At 53.0% G+C, this 14,239-nt stretch overlaps 1 protein-coding gene and 1 long non-coding RNA gene across 3 annotated transcripts in view; one reads left to right on the top strand and one right to left on the bottom strand.

Moving 5' to 3' along the window:
* Window positions 1-14,239, top strand: part of PLXNA4 (plexin A4) — a 608,757-nt gene that overhangs the window by 281,488 nt on the left and 313,030 nt on the right. The window lies entirely within an intron of this gene.
* On the bottom strand, window positions 2,408-7,323 carry LOC137229324 (uncharacterized). The gene is made up of 3 exons (XR_010945633.1): window positions 7,210-7,323; window positions 7,031-7,121; window positions 2,408-3,211 (listed from the first exon to the last, which is right to left on the bottom strand). It is a non-coding gene; the product is annotated as an uncharacterized lncRNA (long non-coding RNA).

Raw genomic sequence — 14,239 nt, 5'->3', positions numbered from 1 at the left:
TCCTGGAACAGAAAATGCACATTCGTAGAAAAACTGGTGAAATCCAAATATAAGCCTATAGTTTAGCCAATTTTGTCTAAGGAATTGTGCCGTGGTTCTGTAAGATATTAACGTTAGGGGAAGCAAGGTGAAGGATATACAGGAACTCTCTGCATGATCTTTACAGCTCTTCTGTAAATCTAGAATGACTTCAAAGTAGAAAGTTAAAAAAAAGAAATGGGGGGCACTCAGGTACCAGTGGAAAAGCTCCAGATTCCATCTGTTTATGTGACATGAGAGCCAGGGGCCATTGTTGGCGGAATGAATGTAGAGATCCAAACAGTAGTGATGAAGTTTAAAACATATATAACCATTTAAGTGTAAATGGAGATTGGCGGGGTGTGCGACGAATAAGATGCGTTTGTTATTCTGGTGGGAGCATATGGGTCATCTCCAGTCCCACCCAGGGCTCCCTGGGAGAGCGGGGCTGAGGGTGGTCCTCGGGTGTGAATGGAGAGGAAGTCCTGCCCTCGGTCTCTGATTGATTCATCAGCTCCTCTCGGCCCTCCCCCCGGCCCTTCTCCCCTCTCTTCCTGGCCCCATCACGAGCTCAGTCTAAGGGCTCCCCAGTGGCCAGCCGCCTCACAGCTGAGTTGTTATCTTGCCGTCACACACTTATCTGGGCACGGTTAGAGCTTCCTAATAAAATTTGTCACTGACTGTAATCCCATCACTGTCCAGACCCGGTTGATTAGCCCCTCTGGTTGTTTTGGCTTTGCTCTGCACCTCCAGCCTCTTCCGAGGAAGCTGGCAGAGAGAGGAGTTCAGAGAGAGCTCTTGGCCCTATAAAAAGAGAACAGAGAAGAAGCAAACCAGGGCCACCAACTACTTCTACAATAATTAGATGCAAATGGCTCAGCCCCGCTCCTGCCACCCGGTCAGCCCTACTTCAGGCCGCCAGGGCCAGAAGCGGGAGAGGGGCTGCCTTCTCTCGTGGTGCCGGAAGCTGCAGACTGGCCTCGCCTCCGCGCTCCTGACCGCTCCGCGTGCTGCCCGCACTCGTCCTCCGTCTCCTGAGATGGGGAGAGGGGATGATGAGGCGGGGCGGAGGCGGAAGCTTCTAGTCCGCTTCCTGGGAGCCACGCCACCACACCCCACACTGGCTGTGGACTGTCTGGGCCACACCCCCGCCCCCTCCGCCAGGCTGCGCGGAGTGTCCTAGCAGGCTCCTGTGACTGTATAACTCTCTCCACAGCTGCGTGCACACTGGCTGTGGACTGTCTGGGCCACACCCCCGTCCCCTCCGCGAGGCTCCGCGGAGTGTCCTAGCAGGGGCTCCTGTGACTGTATAACTCTCTGCACAGCTGCGTGCACACTGGCTGTGGACTGTCTGGGCCACACCCCCGCCCCCTCCGCCAGGCTCCGCGGAGTGTCCTAGCAGGGGCTCCTGTGACTGTATAACTCTCTGCACAGCTGCGTGCACACTGGCTGTGGACTGTCTGGGCCACACCCCCGCCCCCTCCGCCAGGCTGCGCGGAGTGTCCTAGCAGGCTCCTGTGACTGTATAACTCTCTCCACAGCTGCGTGCTTGATGCACAGCCCGGAAGCCCAGAAAGAGAGAGTATGTGGAGAATGCAAAGGGGGGCTCCTCTGAGGCGCACCTTCACTCAGCAGCTAGCTTGCGGTGCCCCCCAAAGCTGTACAGACTGTGACTGGTGCGGGTGTGCAGGTGTCTGCGGGAGTGCGCTGGGATTTGCCGCGACTCTAAGTGTCCATACAAACGGCCACCCCCCTCAGCTGTGTGTGTGTGTGTGTGTGGTGTACACACCGGCACGCTTGGCTCTGCGCTGGCCCTTTCTCCCTTCTCTCCAGCTCTGCTTTGCCGCACAGCTGCCACCTGCCTCCCTTCCGCTCCCTCTGCGCCATCCTGGGAGCCAGCTGCCCCTCCCGGCTCCTGACGCGACCCTGTTCTCTGTGAGTCTCCCTTTATCTCTGGATGTCTCCTTCCTCAGCCGTCAGGGCTTCGTGCTCTCTCTTCGGGCACCTGCCGGGCAGGAGGTAAACACCAGAACGACCGGAGTAGGTCCCGGACGCGCAGGCACGGGGAGCCCAGGCGAGGCCGGAGGCTGGAGGCGGTGCTGCCCCTCGGAGCCCCCCGTCCCCCTGCGGTCGTGGCCCCTCCGTGGTTGGGAGGTGGCACCCCTGCAGCCTCCAGCCCCCGCCCAGGGCCAGGGTGCGGGGCCCCCTCTCTGCCGGCCAGCATCAGGCCCAGCAGGGCCGCGGCAGGCACTGTGGGAAGGCAGACAGCTCACGGTGGGGACAGAAGGGGGGGCCATAACACAGGACTATAAACTCCATGGCTTCCACAACAGAGGTTTATTGTCGCGTGATTCTGGAGGCTGGAAGTCCAAGGTTAAGGGGTCGGCAGGGTTGGATCCTTCTGAGACTTGTCTCCTTGGCAGGTGGATCTCTGTCTGTCTTCTCATGGCCTTCCCTACGCACCTGTCTGTGACCATATTTCCTCTTCTTATAGGGATGTCAGCCATACTGGATTAAGGCCCACCCTAATGACCTCATTTTAATTTAATTACCTTCTAAAGACCTTATCTCCAAATACAGCCTGAGGTGCTGTGGTGAGGACGTCAACATACGAATTTTAGGGGACACCGTTCAGCCCATAACAAGGTCCTCTCTGCCTGATCTCTGTAGGGCCGTTTCCCAGCGGCTCTGACTAGAGCCAGGACATGCCCTTCACAGAACCCGAGCTCTTTCTCTTGCGTGGCAGCTGAGACGGCTTTTGGTTTTGTGGCTTGCAAATTCATTGCAGAGAAAATGGAGGGTTTGGGGGGGGCTATGCTTTTAATAATTTTGGAGGAGGAGAAGGCAGTGCAACGTAGTGGCACGAACAGGAACTTTGGGAGGAGACGGTAGTCGTGTGGCCTCGATCAAATACCTTCGCCCCTCTGTGCCTGTTTTCCCATCCACACCACGGGGCTGTGTGAGGATGAAGTAGGATCCCGTGTGTGACATGCCCAGGCACACAGTAGGTGCTCAACACCTTCCTTCACTTTCAGTTTCAGTACTGATGCCACTGCCACGCTGCAGACAGGACAGTGTGGTGATGACAGACACCCTGCACCCCGTGGGCTACTTGTCACATACCTGCTGTTCACACAGAGGAGCTGGGACAAGGGTCTGCTGAGTGCTCGGGGCAAACCAAATTCCGCTGCTTCTGAAAAAACCACAGTCGAATGTCATTTCTGCGGATGTGGTCAAAGACAAAAATCTCTGTACGTAAAGTGGTTATATTTTCATTGAAAGCAATGTCCAGCCTCAAGGGGTGGTTTGAACACAAACTCTGAAAAAACTCACTGGGGGCAAAGGATGGAACCCAAAAACACGCAGGCTCAGCGGCCATGGCTCATGGGCCCAGCCGCTCCACGGCATGTGGGATCTTCCTGGACTGGGGCACGAACCCGTGTCCCCTGCATTGGCAGGCAGACTCTCAACCACTGCGCCACCAGGGAAGCCCAGAGTGGTTCTTAAACTTGAATGTAATTCAGAATCACCCGGGAGGCTGGTCAACACACAGCTTGCCGGGCCCCAGTTTCTGATTCAGTAGACCCAGAGTAGGGCCTGAGAAGTTGAATTTCTAGCAAGTGTCCAGGAAATGCTGACGCTGCTGGTCTGGGGACTGCACGCAGAGGAGCAGTACCCCACAGCATTAGTCCCTGTTAAGGTCTGTATCACCTTTTTCCCTCCAGCCTGTCCTGTCTTTGCTGACGTCCTATCTGCCTGATCTGATTTTCCTGCTCTTATCCTGGGCATAGGGCAGGTTCGTTGAAACTGCTCCATCCTCTGATTTACATAGGCTTTTCACCTGTTAGTGGGCAACTGTTTCTTTGGCCTTCTTCTCTTTTTTCCTCTTTTTTTGTATTTGGGCCTCCAGGTACGTCATCATGACCAAAGAGTAGACCTGACCCGGGGCACAGCTCCCTCAGTGATGCCTGTGCTGACCTCAGTTAGGAGGAGTCAGATGCAAAAAGAGCATCATTCCCATTGCCATTCCTCATCTTCTGTACCCCCGTGTGCCCCTACCCCAGCACACCAATTCCCTGGCCCCAATTCCCTAATCACTTTGCCAGAGTAAATAATTGCTGGTGTGTGGTGACCCCAGGTCATAGCCAATGGAGGAATGTAATTAAGGCCTTCATTTCCGACCGTCTTGGGAGCTGTCTCCCAGCTGATACTTGTTCCTCTGGTCCCCTGCGCTGGTGCTTGTATCCTCCCGACCCTTCCCCTCCTGAGGCCAGAGAGCTTGGGTTGGAATAGAGTTGCTCATGTGCAGATGGCGGGTGTTGCCTTCCATTGTGTCCTCCCTCGCACGGAGGGAGAGGGCAGAACATCCTCTTCCCGGGGGCTGGGAGCACAGCCTCTCACGCGACACCTCATAGTGTGTGCGTGCTCTTTCATGACCGTTTCTGGGAGGGATCTGAGCCCAGAAACTTGCTCTGTGCCGCATCTTTTTGGACTCCTCAGCACCACATGGCCACCATTGCTTTTCCAGCGTTAGACCATCTGATGACATTTTCCGCTTGTGTCTGGAGCCTTACTAATTCGTGCTTGCTGTGGATGGGCCTGGGTGAGCTGCCCTGGGTTGAGAAGGCCTGAAGGACTTGGAATGTGTCACGGTGGGTGGGACCCTAACATGGGAGGCAGAAGCCTTACCTTTCGCTCGTGCCTCTTCCATCTCTCGATCCACACTGATTTCCCTTTGTCTTAAATGCATGGTGCCTGGGTGCTTTGTTGGGGGAGATGATGACAGATAACTGCTTTTGACTTCTTTTGGAAACATTCCCCCTGGTCAAAGCAGGGGAAGAAAACATTTTCTTGCCTTTACGCTGATTCCTAAAGCTTAACCAGATTTGAGACAAAAATAAACCCATGACGACTCCAAGAGAAAGGCCAAGAATCACTTGTGTGTCCTTCCAGCGTGCCTTTTTTGGAATGGCAGTGGGGGGAACTACTGGGGAAGAAAGAGGGCAGTCAATGTTATGTAATGTTTTGGTGTCTGATGCCTGGAGCCTCATTTTGGAAGAAGGTCCAGTCTAACCCTGAGGGAAGCAGAAATTTTACTGATTTAAGAAAAAGAGGCTCATTGGCCGTCATCTCTAGGAAGGTCATTGCTGCAGTAAACTTGCACAGCCCACACGTTCTACCCCCGTGCCTGTGTGGACCCCAGCCTGGTATGCCTGGTCAGTTCCGGGCCACTGAGGCAGCTGAGGGGTGCAAGATTGCTCTCTCTGAGTGGGCCTGGCATGGCCTTCCCTTCCTGGCATCCCATTGGGCCCAGGAATCGAGCTCTCAGCTCCTTCTCCTCCTAGAAAGCTCTCCACGGGCAAAGATGTGTTCTTGACAGCTCACAGCCCACTGCCCTTTCCCCGCTGGACACATCAGGCACAGTTAACAACAAAATGCAAGGGGGCCCAAAAAAGGAACGTCCTTTACTTGCTGGAGATCAGTGCAAGAGAGCCCTCTTTAAAAATTTTTGCTTGGGGGTAGGCTTCTCTGTGGCTTAATGTTTGTGTTTAATGTCTACTCCCATGTGTCGGTAGATCCCCCACCTGTCGGAGGACCGGAACGGTCTGCCTTTTTAGACTCTCCACTTCAGCCACCTCCTGAGCTGTTTAGCACGTCAGTTCAGGTTGGTGGAGGTGATGCTGACGGGGAAAGCACTGCCACTGCATCCAACTCCCTCCCTGTGGAAACCCCCGGAAACCTCAGGGTGGGGACACAAGGAGCCCAAGCAGACCTCAGCCGAAGGACGCGGAGGTAGGAGACAGCTGTCCTCCTCGCTGCTCACCAGGCGAGCACTTCCGGGCCAGTGTGGGCAAGGCGCTGGCTGTGAAGGGTCAGCCCTGATTCCCTGTGGTCTGGGCTTCCTCCACCTGGCCTGTCACTTTCCTTCTGTACATGGTCTCCTGTAGGTATAGGAGCCAATCACCATTTAAAAGGAAGGGGGTGGGGGCTTCCCTGGTGGCGCCGTGGTTGAGAGTCGGCCTGCCAATGCAGGGGACACGGGTTTGTGCCCCGGTCTAGGAAGTTCCCACATGCCGCAGAGCGGCTGGGCCCGTGAGCCATGGCTGCTGAGCCTGCGCGTCCGGAGCCTGTGCTCCGCAATGGGAGAGGCCACAACAGTGAGAGGCCCGTATAACGCAAAAAAAAAAAAAAAAAAAAAAAAAGGAAGGGGATGGGTCTTGCTAATAAGGGCCTGCCCTAAATTAGCAACCAGGACCTTTGAGTTTGTACAATCCCTATTTGGAGGGATGGATACAGAAGAGAGTGTAATCCAGGAATAGTCCTCAGGCTTGAATCATCTTCTGTCTGAGGCCTCTAAGATTTGGCTCCTGCTGGGGTCCTGAGCCATGAAACAAGAGGCCCAGGGACACATTTACCCACTTGGGCCTCTTTGGACCTCCAAATTGCCCAGAGCAGCTCCAGGTCAGAATGGAACAGAGTCCTTACTCATGGACGTGCGAGAGTACTCTGGAGGGGCGGGAAGGGTCCTAGCCTTTCTGGCCTCCCCAGTCGACTCCCATCCCTGCAGCTGCTGGTGGGGAACAGCCCTCCTCAGGAGCCAAGTGGTTGGAAGAGTTGGGGAGGGGGAGTGAGGTGAACGTGTCCACTTGTTGCTGATGGAGCAGGACTGAAATTAATGGGCTCTTATTGCTCCCCCATTGATGCTGGCATCGGCGGTGTGTCCGGTTTCAGTCCTCTAGATGTCAGCCCACGACGGACAGAGCTGCTCTCTTGTCCCGCCTAATCTGTGCGGAGACCTACCTGCTCCCCAGGAGGGGCACTTCCTTCCTTTTTGAAACCCTTTGGTGGGAACTCCTAGATAAGGAGAAGTATACAGAAGGCCCGGGTTTTGATGTGGTTGTTTCTGAGATCTACGGACACTGTATTACATAACAGCATCATGTAGCTGCTTTGAGCACCAGGGAGAGCCTCTCGGACCTGCGTCCCAGTCCCATCCCTCTTAGTAACTTACGGTGTGAGCCCGGGCCTCTTCCGTAGCCTCTATGATGTCAACATGTTCATCTGTAATTTGGAGGGATCTCATGAAACAGTCCTCTTCCTTCCTGGAGGGGGCAAGGGATTTGAGAGATGAAAAAGAGGAGCTGGTGTCCAGGAAGGAAATGGACGATGTGAGTAGGAGAGCCATTTCACCTGGTGTCCTCAACCTGCAGTCACTGGCCTGGGGCCCCCAGCCGAGCTTCTGGAGGCTTATGCACCCTCTGAAGTCATCTGTGAGCACAGTGAGTGAGTGAGCACTTATCAGAGCCTTTGAGAAGATTCTCAGAGCACTCTTGGCACCCACAGGGTGAACACCCACTGGCAGCTGTGGGTGGCAGCAGCCACTAGGTGGGAGGGATGGGCCTCCCCTTAGAGGCAGCGTCTTGATCAGCAACTTAGCCCCTTGTCCTGGGGACCGAGGTTCACCTTGCTCCTGATTCTGGGTGAAGTTTGGGAAAGGCAGAGAAGCATGAGAAGTGGAGGCCCTCAGGTGTGACAGGGGAGTCAGAGAAGGACAGATTCCCAGCGAGGTGCATCCACACCCTTTGTGGGTACAGAGCTGGGGCTTGGAGACCAGGATATGTCCCTTCAGATCCCTGGGTACTCATTTCCCTGAAATGCATCAACTGTGGGAAAAACACTGATCAAGCAGGACGTTTTCGGGAAATGGCTTCTCTAGCTTCTGAACCACTTTGGATGTGGACCTTTGTTCCCTTGGCCTGACTGGACTTTGGGTTGCTCTTATCTGGGGATGTTCCCGGTACCTAGTTGAATATTATCAGGGACCAAGGTGGTAGCTTACTGAGAACCACAACCTCAAACTGAATGGCTCTTAACAAGAGACCAGAAGCCCAGGAAATGGTGAAGAAGGAAGACAGTCAACTGGGAAAATGGAAATGAGGTGGAGCCCCAGGCATGGGCTCAAGTGAAGCTCCAAGTTCAAGATCATGTATGACCTAGTGTCTGTCTGTCTAGCCAGCAGCTAATTTTCACCTCATTAGAAAAAAGGGCTCCGATAATAAGCCAGTGAGTGGTTTGTCACGAACTCAGTTCAATTCAAAGCAATTCAGTTAATAAACCAAATATTTGTGAGTTACCTGTTGTGTCTTTAGTACCTTACCAGGCACCGTCAAGGACATGTAAGAAATAAAAGACACAGTCTCTGCTTTCGATGAGCTCATCAGTTCGCTGGGTAGAATAAACATTTATACAAGAAGAGCTGGAGAGAACCACGGCTAGGCTTCGTATAAACGTGCATCTAGAATTCCGTCTCTGGTCAAGTGCTGTTTGCTGGTTCTTGTATCTCCAGCTCGTGGCTTTTGAGAAATGATAGAATCCAGGGTCTCATCTGTCTCTTCCGCTTTTCCCATTTTAGGTCTGAGAGCTTGACCAGTGATAGTTTTCCTGGGAAGAAGTAACATCGATGCAGAGGGAATGAGCTTGTACCTGGTTAGGAGATGAGAAGGAGGGATGATTGTTAGATTAAAGGTTGTTCTTTCCAAGAGGGAGTATGGATTCCTTGACTTGCCTCCATCCCTTCCATCCTACTCACCCTTTCTTTGACTTCGGCCTCTGTGTAAGCTGACCACATGACTGGGCACTCTCTTCAATAAACTCCTAGTTCTTCAGGGGGAAAAATGCCCTGATTTATAGCATATGCCAATTTCTGTGATGTAACTGTTCCCACCATAATGAGCTCAAGCCACCAATGGTTTAACAACCAGAACACAGAATCCCTAAAATTTAACAGTCGGCTGTCCTGAGCTTGTGCACCACTGCGAGTCCCCTCCCTGTTGAGCTGGTCACCACTGACCACTTCACAGAGCACTGGGTCCAGATCTTATTGGCAGAGTGGTGGCTTCCATAAAATACCAGGTTGGGTACCCACTGGGTAGCATCCCCTGGGGATGGGAATTTCAAGAAAGAAAATGTAGCTCCATTTAGTACCTAGTATCCCAACAGAATGATCAGAGATAGAAACTGAAAGTTGAGAGAGAGAGAGAGAGAGAGAGAGAGAGAGGGAGTCTTTGTGGCTGTTGGAGTTCTTAAACTTAGGAGAGAAGCTCATCTTTCTGAGCTATGCTGTGTGGCCTGGAAGGAAGACTGACTTAGATGACCTCTGAAGATTATTAAATCCATTTGTAGAAAACTTACATGAAGCCTTCTGATGGGTTAGGGATCAGGACCCCTCTGTTTTGTGTGTGTGTGTGTTTGGTTGGTTGGTTGGTTTTTGCGGTATGCGGGCCTCTCACTGTTGTGGCCTCTCCCGTTGCGGAGCACAGGCTCCGGATGTGCAGGCTCAGCGGCCATGGCTCACGAGCCCAGCCGCTCCGTGGCATGTGGGATCCTCCCGGACCGGGACACGAACCCGTGTCCCCTGCATCGGCAGGCAGACTCTCAACCACTGAGCCACCAGGGAAGCCCAGGACCCCCTCTGTTTTCAAGATGGTATCCCGTCACCTTTGCACCCTTTTCACTGAGCCCATCTTCCTCATACCTTCTGATCCATTTTGCTCCAGGGTAATCCCCTTCATCATCGACAAGATGTCAGATTACCCAGGTCTGGTTGAAAACATCAGTACTTAAGAGGTCAAGGCTTACCTGGTCCTACATCTCAGGGATGTGCACTTCCTACAGTTTCCCCCCGCCTCCCCTCCACGTTGAGATCCCTGATGGGATCCCTAATGGGGTCTGAGAGGAGTGTGTGCCCATCCACTAGGAACGATGGGAACAGAGTCCAGGCGGCGCTGAGTCTTGGTGCCTGTGAGCAGGGAAGTGGGTGGGGGGAGAGGAGGTTCACGTCAGCTTCTCCAGGTGATGTGCCGTTCCATCCAGGCTCCCGTGGGAACCTGGCGAGCCAGCTGAAGGTCTCTAAGGCGAAATCAACCAGAAATGTCAGTCAGGCAGTGGAGCGGGGCTAGAAAAATCAATGCTGAATTCCAGATGCCAGGAGGGCAGGAGAGGGGGGACGAGAGGACAGAATGAGAGCATTTGTTTGCAATTCTAATATAACAAATCAACAGATCACTGGGCAAAGATGCCTAATGAAAATGCACATGGTGGATGTGGGCAGGCAGAGACAGGAAGAGAGGGATGGAAAGTCCAGGCACGGGGCCTGCTGAGGAATTCAAAGGTATTGTGACCATGGCAGTCCTGCTGCCAAGGGCAAGGGTGCCCAGACCAGCTAGCCTTGGGCTGGAATCCTAAGTCTGCCACTTATTCATTGTGTGGCCTTGGGCCCGGTACCTCACCTTCTTGGTCCTCCATTTCTATAAAACACAGACCATGTAGGGGTTTTGTGAGGATGAAAGGAGATAACCAGGATAGCTGATCCCTGCTTTATGGAAACAGCTTTTTTCTGTTTTTAAAACACATTTTTTTCTTATTTAAAACACATATTATAGTGACTGGGCATAAAGTTAATTTCCTTTCCCTTCTGGAGGCAGTTTGAAGGCCTTCACCAGGTTTCCTGCCTGGGCCCCTCTGGTGGAACTGGCAAATCCCACTCTTCCCTAATTCTGCTTTCAAATCTTTTTCTAGCTGTGCAACGTGGGGCAGATTTTAATGGCACGGGGTCTGCCCTTCCTCATGTGTAAAGTGACGGTTACAGTGCCCAGCTGTCTGGGCTGCTGTGAGGCTGAAATGCAGGGGATGTTGGTTGTTCTTACCTCACCTTTACTTCTGAGCATGAAGCGCAGTCTCTGGTCTAAGGATGCTACATGTAGTATCTCATTTAACCACAAACAGCTGTAAGCACCTAGTCCTGTTATTCATTTACGGCTTAGGGAGAGGGGAAGTCCGTCTGACTGATTATGCCCAAGACCACACCTGGCTACCTCGGCCTCAGCCCACTGGCCTCCCTGCCTCCATCTGAGCTCTCGCTAACATGATGCAGAGCTGAGCTGGACCTGTCAGGGAGACGTCAGCTCAGCTTTTGGAGTGGGGCTAATGATCCCCTTCATCAAGAACTTGTGAGTTTTACCCTTTAACTATGGCCTTGATTTTACCATCTGTCATGTGAGCCCGAGAGGCTGTGAAAAACGTGGGTGTGAAAAATGCCATTATCTATTCAGAAGTGAGTGTCATAATCGTGCAGGGGTGACCGTGTGCTATAGACTGAATGTGGGTGTCCCCCTAAATTCATATGTTGAAACCTAATCCCCAGTGTGATGGTATTAGGAGGTGGGGCCTTTGGGAGGTACTTAGGTCACTAGGGTGGAGCCCCCATGAATGGGATTAGTGTCCTTATAAAAGAGACCCCAGAGAGTTCCCTCTCCTCTTCTGCCATGTGAGGACACAGTGAGAAGACGGCCGTCTGTGAACCAGGAAGAGGGCTCTCACCAGACACGGAATCTGCCGGCACCTTGATTTTGGACTTCTCGGCCTCCAGGGCTGTGAGAAATAAATTGCTGTTGTCTACAAGCCAGCCAGTCTGTGGTATTCTGTCACTGCAACCCAGAGGACGAAGATAATGCAATAATTTCTGGTCTGCACCAAGGAGATAGTCGCTCGTGCACCATCCCCCTAGGCAGCTGGGTGCGTCTGTGTGTCTGTGACATGCGGTCTGTGGGCACGACCCCACAGTGGCACCGACAAGGGTTGAATGAGTGGACACCCCACCAGGCACGCCCACCCAGCTCCAGTGAGAAGGCTGTGAAGACATCAGGCTGCTACGGATGGGAGTTACCTGAGACAAAACTCTGCTCTTCTGCTTCGTAGATGATGTGGAAGAAGGAACAGGTGGCAGGTGTGGGAGAGTGGCTGCCGGTGTAAGGGTGGCAGTGGGGAGGTGGTTTTTCTGGCCAGATCAGGAAGTTAATGGGAACCCAGCTTAAGGAGATACTTCTGGAAGGGCCCAGTGGAGCTGCTGTTCGCCCTGTGGGAGTGGGAATGGCCACTGTCAGCTGCTTCTGCACTTCCAGAAAAATGATGTAGCGTGTGTGCGCTGCAGGTGTGGTCGGCGGAGTCCTCGATGTATGTGGCTGGGGGCTGCACACCCCTGGATAGGCACACCCTCAGACCGCCCAGTCCCTCCCACCCCACACCAACACCCACCTCAGCACAGCTGTGCACCAGGCTGCCCGTTGGTGGGGGCGGGGCTGGAACTTACAGCCCTGTAGTTGCCACCGCTCGTCAGCATACTCCAAGCATAGAACGTGGTCCGCTGTGTCCAGAAGGGAGGTGATTCCTGATGACGACACTGGAGGAAAAGGCATGGTTAAGGGGGTGAGAAGGGGTGTGTTTGGTTTGGTTGCCTAATTTGAAGGAGAGAAGTAAATGGGGGAGAGGATTTCAAAACAAAACTGTCAGATTCTAGAAAGGACTATTAAGAATAGTAAGGCTAAAAAAAAAAATGAATAGTAAGGCTTAAATTTAGCAAGATGATGCTCTTAAGGTCATCTGAATGTTTTAGGTCTGGCTCAGCGTATAAGCGGGGTGTTTGGAGAGGAAGAACAAAGTACCCCCAAGGTCACAGAGCGGTGCGTGGCCCCGTTGGCAACTGATTTAGTACGCTGACCTATACTGAAGCCGATCGGTTCCCTGGTCCTCTCTGCTTATTGATAGGATCGACCTATTATCGTGTTTCCTGGATTGGAAGCCCACATTTTTAAAAAGAAGCCATGCCAGAGACGTTTTAATTTGAGAGAAGGGCCAGTTTAGAAAATGTAGGGGAACCCTGGAGATACCGGTCTTGGGAAGTTTTCTCCGCTGAGTCCTTCTGTGACCATATTTTCCCTTCCATGTAACAAAGAAAGGATACAGACATGAGGTTAATTAAGAGGGGTGTATCTAAAGGAGAGCTGAGTGCAGAGCAATCCAGGGGGAACGCGGCCGTGACCACCCGCGGCATCGTCGTCACTGCCCTTGATCCCTATCGACTCGGGACGTGCATGGAGACAGACCGAGGGCCCACTGGCAGCTGCTCATTGACTCTAGAAATGTGCAGGGTGAGAGGGCCTGGAAGCATGGTCATGAAACCACCAGTTTCTCTTATCATCGTTCAGAGGGAAGAAACAGTATGCAGGGTGTCAGCAGAACTGCGTCCTGGAAAGAAAACGCCTTGGTTGACTTTACCTCCAGGGAGCACGACTCCTCTTTGCTAAGTCTTGGGACTTGAAGATGCAATTGCGAGCAGCCCAGAAGACGGAAGACTCCCTCCAAAGAGAACAGGGTGTAAAAAAAGGATGATGCCACTGATGGGATTTGCCTTTGCCGTAGGAAGAAAGCTACAGAGAAGGGAGAGGCTCTGAGCATCAGTGAAGGACTATCTTCCAGTTGGGCAAAACGTCCGGTTCCTGCACAGAACTTGAGGGCGCTGGGCCTCGGGGGGCGCCAGGCGTGTGAAATGCAGTGGAGAGGCCCGCTTCCCTCGGGACCTCGGCCTCCTGTGTGATGAAGCCCAGGTCGGCAGTCAGGTGCACAGCTGGGACAGCATAGACCCTGCCAGTCAGAACCAACACTGCTTGCAAACAGCCCATCTGACCCTACTAGTGCCACCCCGCTCGGTGTTGCCAGCCTTGGGCTCACGTAGGGGTTTGACTTCTTAGAGCCATGCCAGTCCCAACAACCCATAACCTTATGTCTGTCAGACCAGGGCAAGGGGAGGCAAAGGGACTCCAAGAAGAAGCCATACAGAAAGTCAGGAGGCAGAAGGCATTGCTTTTGGGGACAACCTGATTCCTTGCTTAATACCCTCTTTCATACTAAATTGTAAGCTCCAGGAAGCCTGGGACCATTTTTTGTCTTAGCCACTCTTCCACGCACACTTGCTGCTTAGCCCAGGGCCTGGGGCACAGTGTGTGCTTCATAAGTGCTAATTAAGTGCATGAAATGAGTCTGCAGAGGGCGAGCTTCTCTGAGTGACAACTTGGGGAGGACAAAGTTCAGCATCTAAAAGAAAAATGGAAAACAGCAGGACGAGTCCTCTGGAGAAGCAGCAGGGTGGAATCCAGAAAGCAAGCGTAGGTAGTGGGGAAAGCTGCCCACTGGGGAGAAGTAAGGTCTTGAGGCATTCCCAAGAGAGAGGGGGCGGGAAGGACATCTGCTAGAACTTCTGAATATGGGTTGGGTGCTGGGAGGATGCTTCGTTTCAATCTTTCCAGGTTTTTTCCCCTTTGTTTCCTGTTTCTCTGCTTACTTACCTGCAATCTTACGTACAACCTGCAGGCTCACCCCAGCTGCT

The sequence above is a fragment of the Pseudorca crassidens genome, chromosome 8, assembly GCF_039906515.1.
Source record: "Pseudorca crassidens isolate mPseCra1 chromosome 8, mPseCra1.hap1, whole genome shotgun sequence".
NCBI classification, from domain to species: Eukaryota; Metazoa; Chordata; class Mammalia; order Artiodactyla; family Delphinidae; genus Pseudorca; species Pseudorca crassidens.
This window is presented reverse-complemented; position numbering and strand designations above follow the sequence as displayed.